Raw genomic sequence first — 14,049 nt, forward strand, 5'->3', positions numbered from 1 at the left:
AAGGAAAAACAACCTTTCCCACATGCATCAGTTTTTTAGGCACAACAAGGACCTGAAATCTTGGCCCAGGCTCTTAATGTGAGTCTGTAGAGCCATAGAGGGCCCCTACTGGCCTTAAGATACGTTGACCCAGGAATTCATTTAGTCATGGGTTATTTCATTTGTTTCCATATTATGTGTACCATAACTAACTATGCAATCATCATGATGTGTTCTGTGCCCTCATATGGGATTAAGGGTTTTTTTTGCTTGTTTGTTAGTTTATTTTGTTTGTTTTAATTTCCAGTCAGATAGAGAAAAAGAAAAGCTGGTAAAAGCAGCCAGCAGCTGGAGATGAAGTACATTTGGCAGGCTTATATTCCTTAGGCTACCTGCTAGCAAACAACAAAATTCAGAGCAGCATACGAAAGTTACATATTATACAAATCTCATTATTTGTATTTATTTAGGAGGTAGTAAACATCTTTTAGCACTGTGTGAAATGAGGATGCCCATGGCCATGGCTCTTCTAGTTTTAAACTCTAATTTGAGGTATTGCAATAGTCCCTGTAAACTGTGAAGTAATATACATGTTTTCTTCCAAAGGGAATATCATGATTTAGATGTGTTATATTTTGCAAGTGCCAACAGAATGCTAAAAAATCTCTTTCAGCTCTTTTCCTAACCCACACTGGATCTCAGATGTGAGCTGCAAGCTATTTTTGATGGTAATGTTTGTTGGAGGCCGTTAGAGGTACAGATGCTGTGCATTTGGCATCACACATCAGGAAGGCTCAGGCTGGGAGTCAGAGGTCCTGGTAATACAAACCATAATGTAAAATCTCAGCTTTCTAAGGAATTATTGACAGGAGTTTATTGTCAGCTTTAAATTTTTAATCTAATTAAATCATGAGCCAAATCAAGTCACATGTGTGAGTGTTACTTTGGGGAAATTGTTGCAGCATTTGTTGTATATGGATGAAGAAATGGGGGCACTGTAAACTGTTTTACAGGATTTTTTTAATGAAACTTGGAGTCCAAGTACCTTCTAGCTTCACATTTTTATAAGACAGCTAATCAGCTAATTCTTTACAAACCAGTCAGTTCACTACAAAAAATTGAGGTAAGTTGGGCAGCACTATGAAGAGAATCTAAAAGTGCTTACTATGTTTTATAAATATAATTTACATTTATAATCACCTACGTGACATATTTGCCTGACAATGAAGAGTTAAATTCTGGAGGCTGAGTTAAGAGACAAAGTCATACTAAGGAAACACTGTGAAGGGCTATCAGTTAAAGATTGGTCCTGCTTGGTTCCAATCAAACTAGTAAAATAACACTTTGCAGGCTCTGTATGAGAAATTATTGCAGAGAAAACTAAACCACAACCAAACTGCTCAATGGCAGTTTGGGCTCTTACTTCTTTAAAAGAAACATTACATTCCCCAGGCTTGAACCTAGGGGTGTTGAACCGTTAACCGACTTCAAGCCCACACAGGTGAGAGGTTGAATAGCTTGCCAATAATTACAGTAGGCTCATCTGCTCCCCCTGAGTGCTTGACTTGGCTTCTTAGCCTGTGTCTGACATACAGCAGCTGGGTCTCTGGTGAGGCTCGTGCTCCAGCTGGGAAGGAGCAAACACCAGGCTCTCTAGGAAGCACAACCTCAGAGCTGCAGCTATTTCTCAGCAGTGATTATTCCCTGCAGCTAGGTGGTTTAGCTTAACAAGCAGTGCAGTTGGTTACCAGTTGCAGGTTGGAGGCAATGGTAATACTGACTCTCCTTCTGATGAGACTGGGCTTCTTCTGCTCGCATGAGTTTTCCTTTCAGTGTGTTTTGTCTTCTTGGTGGTTTTTGTGCTGAGTAGGCAGCAGTGGAATGAGTTAGAATGGAGAATGTGCTTAACTGCACTAGTACTTCTTTTCCTGTGCTTGATCCTGCCTAGGAAAGATGTGCCAGGTAGAAAATGGTCTTTTAAGTTGCTAACTTGCAGTTAAAATAATGTGTGTGAGCTCTGCAAGTGTTCTTTCTCCTTGCTCAGTCTCTAACTTCCAGCTAAACCTGGTACATAGCTGTACCAGTGCTATTCTTCTCCTTGTTGTAGAAGTTGTCCTTTGTTTGGTTTTAGGGGGGAAGCGGCCAAGTAGCCTTATTGGCTTACAAAAGTAAGGGAAGTTAAGGTAAGAGGCAACACTGGGAACTCCTGTTCTAACAATGTAATACTAACAAAGAAGTGTTAATGTGTAACAAAGGAAAATAGGTATTTGTTGTTTAACACCTATTTCTGACCTAGTTGTATCCTTGGGGTAAACTTTAATGTAATTTCTTTGTTTAAAGAGAATTTTCCTGAGCTGCTTTAATAAACTTCTAGAGGAATACGGTAAGTGAATGACTTTAGAATAGGGAGAAAAAAGAAAGGTAAGAACTGAGGTTTTTCTTATTGATAAAAGTTCAAAAGGATACCAGCATTCAATTTTCTAACCAAAACTTTCTTAACAAAAACAGTAGGAAAAAAGTGTATTAAAAAGGTTTAGGAGGATCTTGTTTTCTCTCTTGAACCCAGGCATATCTACCACCTATACATTCTCTGGAGTGTAAAAAATGATTCTGGTTATTATGGCAGTAATTAATATGAAATTAGGAAATGGAAAAGAGGCTTATTATAGGGGAAAAAGCCCATCTTTTTCCTTCCTTAAAGAATCCTGCATTGCAGATGTTGTAGGTAGCGTGTTTCCAAGGATAGCTGATGGTAAAGCATAGTAAGAGTAAAGCAGGGATAAATTGTACCCAAACAAACCCTTCTAATCTACATTCAGTGCACTTAGCTGTGCTGAACACAGATGCATGCAGTGAGACTGTTATGGTGACAGTCACCAAGTACTATCTGAAAAGAAGAGGATCAAAAAACACCTGAGACGGATACTGCTGAAAAATAGTGAGTTTTCTAGCAAATTCTTAGATGACAGACAAGGAGAAAACTATTTTTTTTGTGCCTGTGCAAATCTTCCCTAAGGGAAAGAAGTCACTCCTTCTCTGTCCTACGTGTCCTATGTAACTTCAAATAAATACAAGAATTTATTCAATCTGGGAGGGGAAAAGAAAAAAAAGTATTATTTTAGTTCATTAGAAAAAAAATGTTATTCAATGGTTTTTATTATGACTATTTGACAGTTGGATTAAGATTGAAAGAGATTTTTTTATTTTGTCATCAAATGGAGTGACCAGATGAATCCCTTAAGTCTAACTCCAGTTTACTGGGTCTAGGCTTCTCCTTCTCTGTAGTAATAAATAACAAAGCACAGTATAATACAAGAGAAGGTAGACAAATGAGGGAGAAGAAAAGCAAGCAAAGAAAGATGCATCCTTCGAAAAAGAGGTAGTATAAAAAGTCAGGAGAAAAAAAAATCCTACACTCAAATGTTGATAACAGGAGAATAATTAATCAGGATAAAGTAGAATTAGTGTAAAATTGTAGTTTCACTGGGGGACCGGCTCAACTCCTAGTCCAGTGCTTCCATTTCTGGGTAATACAGAGGATATAGGAAAAGTTGACAGATTGGGTGTAAAGAAGGTAAGATTAACACTGCTGTTAGATGAATCAACTGCCAATATCTGCCAACTTACACATAGGCCAATTCTTTTTTTTTTTTATTCTCACTTTCTCGTCTTTTAACAAAATATTATGAATTTTGAGCTCGCTTTTTTTTTTCAATGTATATAATTGTATATGGAATAGAAGAGAGGTCTGAAAATGTTTCATTTTTTAAATTTTTTCTATTGCTTCTGCTTTTCAAATAATTTTAAATCAGTGTGATGTTATCTTGAAATACTCTGACATCTTTAAAAGTAAAACTCTGAAGAACCTAGCAGATGTAGTACAGACTATATGAAAAACCAATATCAAGTTCAGAACCAATCATAAATGATCATGATTTATTGCACCACATCAAAAGCAGATAACCACTAAAATCCATAATTCATTGTAATAGTATCATAGTCAAGCCTGACAAAAAGTCGTCATGTTTATACTTCAATGGTTAAGATGAGTAATTTATTGGTTCTAAAAAAATAATGTACTGTAAAAATACTCACAGGGCTCTAGACCAGGTCAACAATAAAAAGCTGTATTGTGTATACAGGTCCGTGCACTTCAAGAAGTCTCCATGAATGTATTAAGGATATACAGCACCCTGATATGCTAAGCATTCTTACTTCTCATAAACTTTTAAAGCACTAACTTTTAGTAAAAATGCTATTGAAAATTCATTCTTTATCAGTGCCACAAGTTAGAACACTTTATTGTCCCTGGTTCCTATACTACCTTTGACAATATAGGGTATAACTAAACTACTGAAGCTTTACGCTCATAAAAGAAAACTCACCTCATCTCCTAAATTACCTGTGAACCTTTTCTGATTATGTGTATAATTTACAGAATTTTATTAATAATAAATGATTAAAAGCTTAGTTGCAAAGAGAAAGAAGATCATTTCTTGTATATCATGCCATCCTGAGATGAGAACAATCTATCTTCATTTTGCTTACTTGAGTAATAGGCAGTAATTGGTGCAATGGGTAGAAGACTCTAGCATTCAGAATGGCTTTTGCTCTGCAAACTAGAATCTTCAAAAAAGGAAATCCAAACTGATTCCTATAGAATGTAAGAAAACAAGAAAATCAAGTACGAGAAGAATGGTGTTTCAAGAAATTGAATAAATTTCAACATGACAATAACATTTCTGAGTATACTATCTGAGTTACTATCTATCTTAAAGAAGATTTCTGCCTGAATATCCAGCTGAAATCAAGATGACATCTTGCTGTAAGATTACTTAAAACATGTAATAAAAATTGGAAGTGCTAGCCATAAAGTCCTGATTAATTTCACTTTTGAAAAATGTCATTTTTAATCTATATTGGATTTCTCTATTATGATTTTTATATTATGCTCATTAGTGTCTTTTATGAGCAAATTTGATTGCTTGTTTTCATTTGGCTAATATTTTCTTCTTTTTTCCTTCTAAAAATCTCATACGTTGTTACTCTGAATAGGTAGCAGTTGTCTTTTACTTCTAGAGCTTGACATATTTTGTTGATGAATACAACTGGATAAAGTTCTTTTACATATAAATAACTGGTTAAAAAGTTTAGTGCTTATGACTTACTGAAACAGAACTATTGGCCTGATACAGTCCTTGTCTTTCAGGACATCTTATAGACTTTCAAGAACAGAGTTGTTTTGTTGCATGAAAATGAATATGTAATATTTTCTTCAGTGTTTTAAATGTATAAGCAAAGAACATGAAACGCTTTCTCACTGGAACATAGTTTATCAAAGGAAAAAAGAAGATACTAAAACATAGTAAGCTTAGATAAGCAAAATATCTGAGAAAAGGGTAGCCTTACTGATTTCTCTTTACAAGAAGACTCATCATGTTCAATGCAAAGAGTAAAATGAAAGCTAGACTTCCACAAGATAGAGGTATTGATATTTTGATATTTGCCCTGTAAGCAGCTGAAGGCACTATGGTCTCATATGGGTTTACTACATCTGTCTTCCTTCCCTTACAGCTGAGATGTGTGTGTGTATGCATGTTTTTTTTTTTTTTTTTCCTGACTGTAGCCAGAGCTTCAGCTGTGGTCATTTCTCATTCTTATTTCATATTCTAGCTGTATTATGACATTAACAAATAGGCTGTTTCTATGTTGCATATTTATTGTTAAATTCTTTTAATGACTCTAAACCAAACACTGATTTCATTTTGAGTAAAAATTTAATTCCTTTTTAGGAACATAAAGAGTAAAATAACTGGGATTAGTCCAAACATTTTGTTAATGTTTTGAGATACTTTTTTCTTCAGATTTTAAATCTTTCTTGAAATGCAATTCATCACTGAAACTTAATTTTAACTCTTGCAATAGGTAGAAATGTTTGATACTGCTAGATTACATGCATGGTAAAATTGAGACCAAGAACAAACCCCTTCCTATCCCAAGTCAGAATAAGAGTTGTCTGTTTAGTCATTATTATATCAAGGTAACTTTAACACTCTGTTTTCCTCACACTTATCTAAACTTCGTGATATTTGGAACTATAAATCTTAACCTCTGGCAGTAAAGATCCCTTAAAAAGGGAAATATTAAAAAAAAAAAAAATCTTGACTCCAAGTATCTGGATACTTATTCTCCTTAGAATTAATCAGGAAAAAAAACTTGTTTGAAGTAATTGCATAAATTGGTTAATATTTTGCATTTCAATTGCATGCAAGTACTTAATCGAGACTCTTCCTGAAAATGAGCAGATGAAGAAAGTTGCATAACCATCATTTAGAAATCTTTGTTTGTCTCAACCAATCACTATGTATATATGCATCTATAAGTATTGTACTCATCAGCTCATAAACTTGAGTGAAAGAGGTTTAATACTGTTGTAATCTGAATATCTGAGATGGGTCCCATTTCTTGTCCTGTGGAGAAATTGTTGGGTATCACCAACATATCACTTGCCTTCTATGAGACCAACCATTTTTCCAAAGTCCTTCCCTACCTGTGTTCAAGCTTCCTTCCTCCTTACTTCTTTCTATCTGAATAATGTGCAGTTACAAATAACTATAACTTTAAAAACTAGTAAAATAAATGCTGGCAAAATGGACAAGGTTTTATTATCAATACCCTTGAAGTAGATAACTCTGCTTCACCAATTTGGGAAGAAAAAGGAGGTATTTTAATAAAGAGGTAAATTGTAAATATTTTTATTGCAGAGAGTAGAAAAAATCCAATTAACTTTTTAATGAATTATACAGAACAAATATTTGACAAAAATAACAAGAATAATAATAATAAAAAAGAAGATTGAGGGGGGGGGATAAGAAAGAAATACGGCTTGGGGGAGAAAGTGAGGAAGACAACAGGTATGATATTGGTCCATAATAACATCTGAAAGCTGAGGATAAGTTATTGGTGGGATATTTGCTCAACACTCCCCCCTGTTTTTATTTTATTTCTTTTATATGAAAATTTTTAGATTTCCTTCTGTATCAGTTACAGAAGGTTCAGGTATAGTTCAATCCCACTTTTTTTTTTCCTCTAGTTGTCTATATTTTTCTATATTGATACTCAACATTTCCTACATTCACATCTGGCAATCTAGTTAGTACCAAATGTAAGTTATTGTATGTTTTGTTTTCACTTAATTCTTACACAGATAAAAATGAATTTGTAATTAGTATTCACTGACTATGTTCACTTGGAGGAAAAAAAGACAAGTTGTAGTAATAGCAATATCAGTTGCAGGACTGACAGACATGAGCTCGTGTATCAATTCACTAGCCCAGCTCTCTGCTACCTGAGCAAAATTCAACATTATTTCATCAGCACCATTGTTTTTGCAAGACAGACCAGAAGATTTTATGATGATACAGCCTGAGGGGACACAAGACAGAATTTAAAAATGGTTGCATATAATATTCTATCTTAATTAGAAAGGTAGACCTCCTTCAAGGTAAAGTATGGTCTTCATGGTAAGTCATTACAGATAGTGAACGCTAATTCCACTGAATTATTGTTTTGTCTTTTCAGGTATATCCACTGCATTCTGATTTTTTTCAAATGTGCTGTTTTTTTCTTTTAATTAAATTGTCTTTATTATTGGGTAAATATAACTTTGCTAATTATGCTTTTTTTTTTAATTTCATAACACAAATAACATTTTCAAGAAAAGCTGTACACACTTAAGTGTTTGCTGCTGTAACCTGAGTGGGTAGGGATCACGGGAACAATACTAATAAGTGATGATTAGTCAACAAAGATTGTTACTCTTGAGACTGCGCATGGCTCAAGAAACTGTAAAGATCATGCTAAATGGCATGTATTAGAATGCTTTGCACACTTTGTATTACATTATGAATTAAAATGGAAAGATGCTTTAGATCACAATTGTTTTAAAACTATTGCAATTATGTTTTAACTAATAAGCTGAAATATTTTTCAAACAAAAGACTGAGTTTGAATTTTTATCCTGGAAAAAAAGTGTTGTGTGATTTAGATGATCTGATAACAGTGGCGCTTCCTATACAATGTACACTGTGCTAAATAAGAAGAAATAAGAGTACAGGAAAAAAATTTAATTCAGGAAATATAGTAGTTCATTACTGCCATTTATCATCTTTAAGTTCAACATGTTACACAGGATATCATAAAAAATATTTTGATGAAGTCTTGGTAGAGGTTTAACAAAAATTTAAATAGCATGTCTGCAGCTTTCTAACAACAGCACCGGTGAACTTCAAACTTCGCAAGGTTGAGCAAACAGACTGTATTGAAATCTAAACAACTGTCTGAATGGATGATTTTTTTTTCTCAAGTGCTGTAAATTCCAGTGTCTCCTTCTAGAATTCATCTTCCTCTGAATTCAGTAACTCACAAAAGATGAGAGCTACATAAGAAAGAACTGTTATACAGGTTCTTTGTTAGCAGCCTTCTAATGTCATGGTAAGTGACATCTTATCATTTAGAAAGAATTCAGTGTCTAACTTCACAGACTGGCTCAAATTAGATATGGATACTATTGACACTTGGAGATAAGATGGTGCAGCAACAAAACTAAACTTTTTATTTTATGCTAATTGCCTGCAACTCAAAAAATGGCAAGACTATTGGAATGTTATGTAGAGACATCCAGTCATTCCACCTTATGGCCATATTTCTAAGGTTTTCTGTTTTATATTTATCCTGCTCAGAAAACCATATCCTATTACTTATTCATTTTTTCCTCCTTTTTTTTTGTATGAAATTATCCATATTAGATCATGATTAGACAAACGTTCTCATTGTTTATGCATTTTAAGTAGGGTGTTAAAATAAGGGACAGAAAATTTTAATATGAGAGTGAAAAATATAAGGTAATTGAGAATACAGGTAAAAACTAAAAAATCTTAAAGATTTCTCTATGAAATGGTGTTTAAAAACAAACAATAGCCACAAAGAAGGTGAAGGCTATAAAATTCTCGTACACCATATGGAAGGGTGAATCTGTTCCCTGTTTAAGGCCAGACACTACTACATGTGAAATACAGAGTAGGTCCTCCAGCACACAGGATTCAAATACTACTCATTTGGAATTATACACCTATAATCAAAATCATAGTAACAGTAAGCTGGAAGGGACAACTTAGGTCCCTGAATTCAGTTGTCTATAATCAGAGTACCTATCATAATAAATATTGGTTTAGGAAAGCTCAGGTAAGGCTTTTTTCCTTACCTGCTCTTTCTCCTTGTGCACCTTTGATCCCACATGCTATATAAAGCAAAAAATATTGGTGTGTGCATATTTCATCATTAAGTGTTAGGCAGCACCCCTGACTGTGTGTGCTGCCTTTGTGATCCCCACGCCTGGAGCAGCCAGGCAACAGCAGGGCTGTGTGTGCAGGCTGAAGGAGAAGCCCGCGCGGGAGGGACTACATCCTAAATGGCTGAGAGCTCAGAAGAGCCTAACTCTGCCAGTGAGTGTAATTAGCATGGCAACCACTTTACTTCATAGATTTAGCAAGCTTTGTTATTTACTATTTCTTTTAAAGACATATAACATATGAACTAGCTTATATCCAGGAATTCCAATAAAGCCTTAATTTTTGGAAGATGCAGACTGGGAAACAAGCAGTTATAATAAATATTTATGTTTCTGCACAGGTTCCAGCATACTGTCAAATTTCAAGGCAAATGGTTTTATAAGTTCAAAATATTCAGACAATTCCCCAGTTTGGCCACAGCCTTTCCACAAGGTGAGCTCAGCTAAAAAGCACTGCCAGGTAGGTGATATCATGACTATAACTGCTCACCTCTTTATTCATTCGGTGATACTGGTATGCCCTGGGAAAACAAACCAAGCATGGGTAGTGGTTACTGGGCAGATGTGCCCAAAAGCTCTCAACTACATCTGCTCATTCCTATCGCTTTAGGTATACACAGAAATAAACAAAAGTATGAGTGAACTTTTTCACAGCTTATGTCCCTATAATGCATTTGAGGCAGTAAGCTAGAAGGTGATATTAGCCTCAGTAAGAACAGCTAGTTGGCTTTAAATATAGGAAAAATCAAAGGGATTGTCCTGGGCTGATGTAACCCAGTTGCCACTGGCAGTTTAAGTCAACCATCTAAGTCAGAGCCTGCAAATAACAAAAGCAGTAGCTTTGGGTGATCGAAGATGTGCCCACAGATTTCCAATACTGTGCTGAAGGCTGAGCCAGAGGTGAGACTGCTGAATGCCAGCCAGGATGTGAAACTACCCATAATGAGTGTACTGGCCCCCCAAGTCCATGGAGCTGGATAGAGACTGGAGGTCCTGACTGGTGTGAGTGTGTTCTGTACAGATCATGTGTGCAAGTGATAAACTGGAAACTGCTCTACACCAGCTGTGGTATCCTGCTTATTAAGTACCTCATTGTAAGTGGTGTATCTTACCCCTAAATTCCCATCCGGAAAGCCCAAAGTGTAACAGATATAGAAAATTAGATGACTGTTGAAGACATAGTTGTGCTAACTTACTGGTTAGAGCTAATGCTGTAATAAAAAAGGTTTTGTTATTCTTTATTCTACAGGGTAAATTACTATCCCGTTCTGTTTAAAGATTAAAAAAGGCCCTGAAAAATAAAAATCTGTTATTTGTAAAGATGTTACAAGAGGCTTTAAATGAAAAGAAAAGCAATTGATTTGTACTCCAATTAAGTTACAGTAATAGTCATTAGTTTTAGCTTTGCTGAAAACATCTCTGAGAATTAGTGCTATTTTACTAGCTTTAAAAATTACCATTAAGTCAGAGAAAAAAAACATTACCTTTCAGTGCTTTATGCAAACAACTTCCATAGTATTGTACAGAATGTGAAAAATAGAATTTCTCATAAATGCAAGCAAATACATAAATATCAATAATTTGACGTAGTATATAACCTTAAATTACAAACTGTAGTGGAGAGAAAAAATTTGTGATAACATTAGTAATTGTGATTAGATTAGTATAAACAATACAGAATGTCTAACGTGACTCCTAGATCTACCAAGGAGTATGCTGCATAAGAAGAAGAATTCAGTAAATGGAAGAAACATCAAACATCAAGTAAAAACAGATATTGTGTAATTAGCTATTATAACAATGTAGACGGAAAAAGCATAATTGCATTTTAGAAGTCATGTGTACTTCTGCCACAGCAAACACTGAACCTAAACATCAATCAGCATAATCTGTCACATAATAACGATAAGAGGTTTCTCTGTGTGTGTGTATTATTATTATTATTATTATTATTTTCTCCTAGAACTAAGCATGGACCCTTTCAAGAAAGAGAACACATTCAGGACCTCTGCTCCTTTAAGACATTTAAGGTACTGCTTGCAATGGAAGTTAGGCATTAATATAGTTTCGAAGATCTAGCAAAAATTACAAAATGTTTTTGATAGTCTGGTCTATTCCATACTTTTTAGTTTCACTGTGTAGCTTCTGGCAATGAATTCCTCCATTTCTCTAGCTCCTGTGGTCTTAAAGAAATAACATTCTGTGAGTACTCACAAGTGATACAGAGGCTTGCCTTCAATGTCTTTCAGCGAAGTTTCTAGTGTGGGTCGAAACCTTTCCTGTCCCTTTTCTTGAGGTATGTTTCTAAAACTGCCACTGTTGCACATGGACCACAACTTCAGTCAAAAGCTGAATGGTTTCCGTGAAAAGTTCGCTGGAGAGAAAATAACTTTTTACTTGCCAGGAATGAGTCAAAATGCTGACTGCTGAACTTCTAAAATCCAGAAAATGCAGACATCTTAAATAATTTTCCTCAAATGTTCCTAAATTATCTGAATATGAAAGGGAACAAATACTCAAAAGGGATCCAATGAAAATATGCCTCTTGTTGCAAAATAATAATACTGTTTTAGTAGCATAATACTATAAAAATATAAAAATTCAGACAGTAATATGTTTGCTATAAGCAATGAACAAGTCAGTTACTGGAGTAATCAAGGTCTATTTTTTTAAAGAGATTATTTACTTTATGCAAGATTTTATACCTCCAGACTGTAATTATACAATAATAGTAACTATAAACTTTTAAAAACAATTTGAATATGTCATTGAATATTTTTCCTAAAAGATGACTAATAAGAAAATAAATGCATGATGATAAAATGTCATTTCTCCTCTGTATATAGTACAATATTAAGTAGAATAACACAAATAAGTAGATTCCTCAGGCAAAATAAAATGTCTGTAGAAAAATATAGGCACTGAATATTGTTGTTATATGCACACATTCAGAGACATCTGAATGTCTTTGGTTTACCTAATATCAAGGTATTCAGAACTCCGCAGAATCCTAATGCACACTCCTATTAAACTGGCAGTAATGTTATCAAATATGAATGTTCCTATGGCCCAAATGAATATTTTTGTTTTTCAGTGTGTTTTGCTTGCTAAAAATAAGTGAAAATAAAACACAACAAATAATTGAGCCACAGCCCCAAGTTGTTCTGGTATGAGAAAGTTTGGATATAATGTGGGATCACATTTGGCCACTTTGGCAGTGATTGACAGGGTGTGTGTCTGAAAAAGAGCCCATGAACAGCATGGATTACTGATTTTGTTGTAATGCTGTTCTGCTGAAGATGCTCAGAGAAGCCATCATGGGCTACCTGCTGCTATGTAATTTTGTTTTATTTTGGCACATAGAAGTGAGAAGATTTCCATGGGACAAAAAGAGAGCTGCTACCTGACTGTGACTGACAGCACAAAACATTGAAACAATAATCCACTGAGATCATTTATGTAAAAAAAGGAACCCAGAGATATTCAGCCCCTGAGGCTTCTCTTGTAAGAGGCTATTATTATTTGTATTGATTTTAGTATGCAAGTTCTCTCTTTCCTTCACTCTCCTGGCCCACAGTGCAAGCTATAAATAATAAACTAAAGAAGTCTCCGTGAAACCATCACTACCTTTGCAGCACATTAATTTTGTGCACCTCCAGTTATAAAACTAGGAAAACCATGGGGGAAATGGGCAGGTTGAATGAAGCCTTACCTCTGCAACCAAAGAAAGTACTTTCTAGCATTCTCAGCTGTCATGAAGACCTCCTTAGATGCTAGTAGCACAGTGCTACTTAAAGGAAACATGAAAATGTCCTTTTTTGATGCTAGTTCTGTTCTGACTGCTATGTTCATCAGGAACTTCTGTGTTATCTTGTACATCAGGCAATGTCATTAAGTATTGTGTTGCTAAATCCCAATATTGCCAAGACTACAATGCATCTTCAAAATTGAGACACTTGTACTCACTATTCTAGGACACAGGAATTAGCATCAATACACATGAGATTTTTCCTCTTTTTGTCTGCTTCTAATAATATTTGAGCAGAATTATAAGAATTAGAGATGGAAAACATCATAGCTGAAATATTGGCTTCCTTCATTTCCATTTGAATGTTATCATTAAGGATGATAAGGTTTCACTCTGACAATATAAGGTATCTAATCCATGCTTATTTCACCTTCCTGTATATTCCCTAGTTCTTTTCAATTCTGTTTTTAATGTGTAAAATGATATATCTATCACATCATAATTGAGAATTTCAGAGTTTTTGGTAGGTTTTAACGTAATCCAAGCATTAGATCTTTCTACTAAACATCTCCATTGAAATACAGAACCATGTATATGGTATAAAGGGTTATATTGATTGAGGCCATTTGTGGTGGGTTGACCTCAGCTAGCAGCTAAGCACCCATCAGCCACTTCCTCAGTCCCTCCCCAGATTTTATCATTGAGCATGGTACTGCATGGCATGGGCTATCCCTTCAGTCATTCTGGGTCAGTTGTCCCAGCTGTCCCCTCCCAGCTTCTGGTGCACCCCCAGCCTCCTTGCTGTGTTGCCACTGAGAAATGGAGAAGGTCTGGATGCTATGCAGGCACTGCTCAGCAATAGCTAAGATGTTTGTGTATTATCAATGCTGTTTCAGTCATAAATGTAAAAAAAAAAAAAAAAAAAAAAAGGCACAATATGGGCTGCTATGAAGAAAATTAACTCCATCCCAGT

General features: G+C 35.0%; 1 long non-coding RNA gene across 1 annotated transcript in view; it reads left to right on the plus strand.

The window, feature by feature from the left end:
* Window positions 1-7,605: 7,605 nt before the first annotated feature.
* The window catches only part of LOC310899268, a 64,615-nt gene continuing 58,171 nt past the window's right edge, over window positions 7,606-14,049 (plus strand). Inside the window, exon 1 of the long non-coding RNA XR_014584136.1 lies at window positions 7,606-11,358. This is a non-coding gene — a long non-coding RNA (uncharacterized lncRNA). The remainder of the gene's footprint in view (window positions 11,359-14,049) is intronic.

This window comes from Anser anser (genome assembly GCF_964211835.1).
Source record: "Anser anser genome assembly, chromosome: 4".
Taxonomy (NCBI): Eukaryota; Metazoa; Chordata; class Aves; order Anseriformes; family Anatidae; genus Anser; species Anser anser.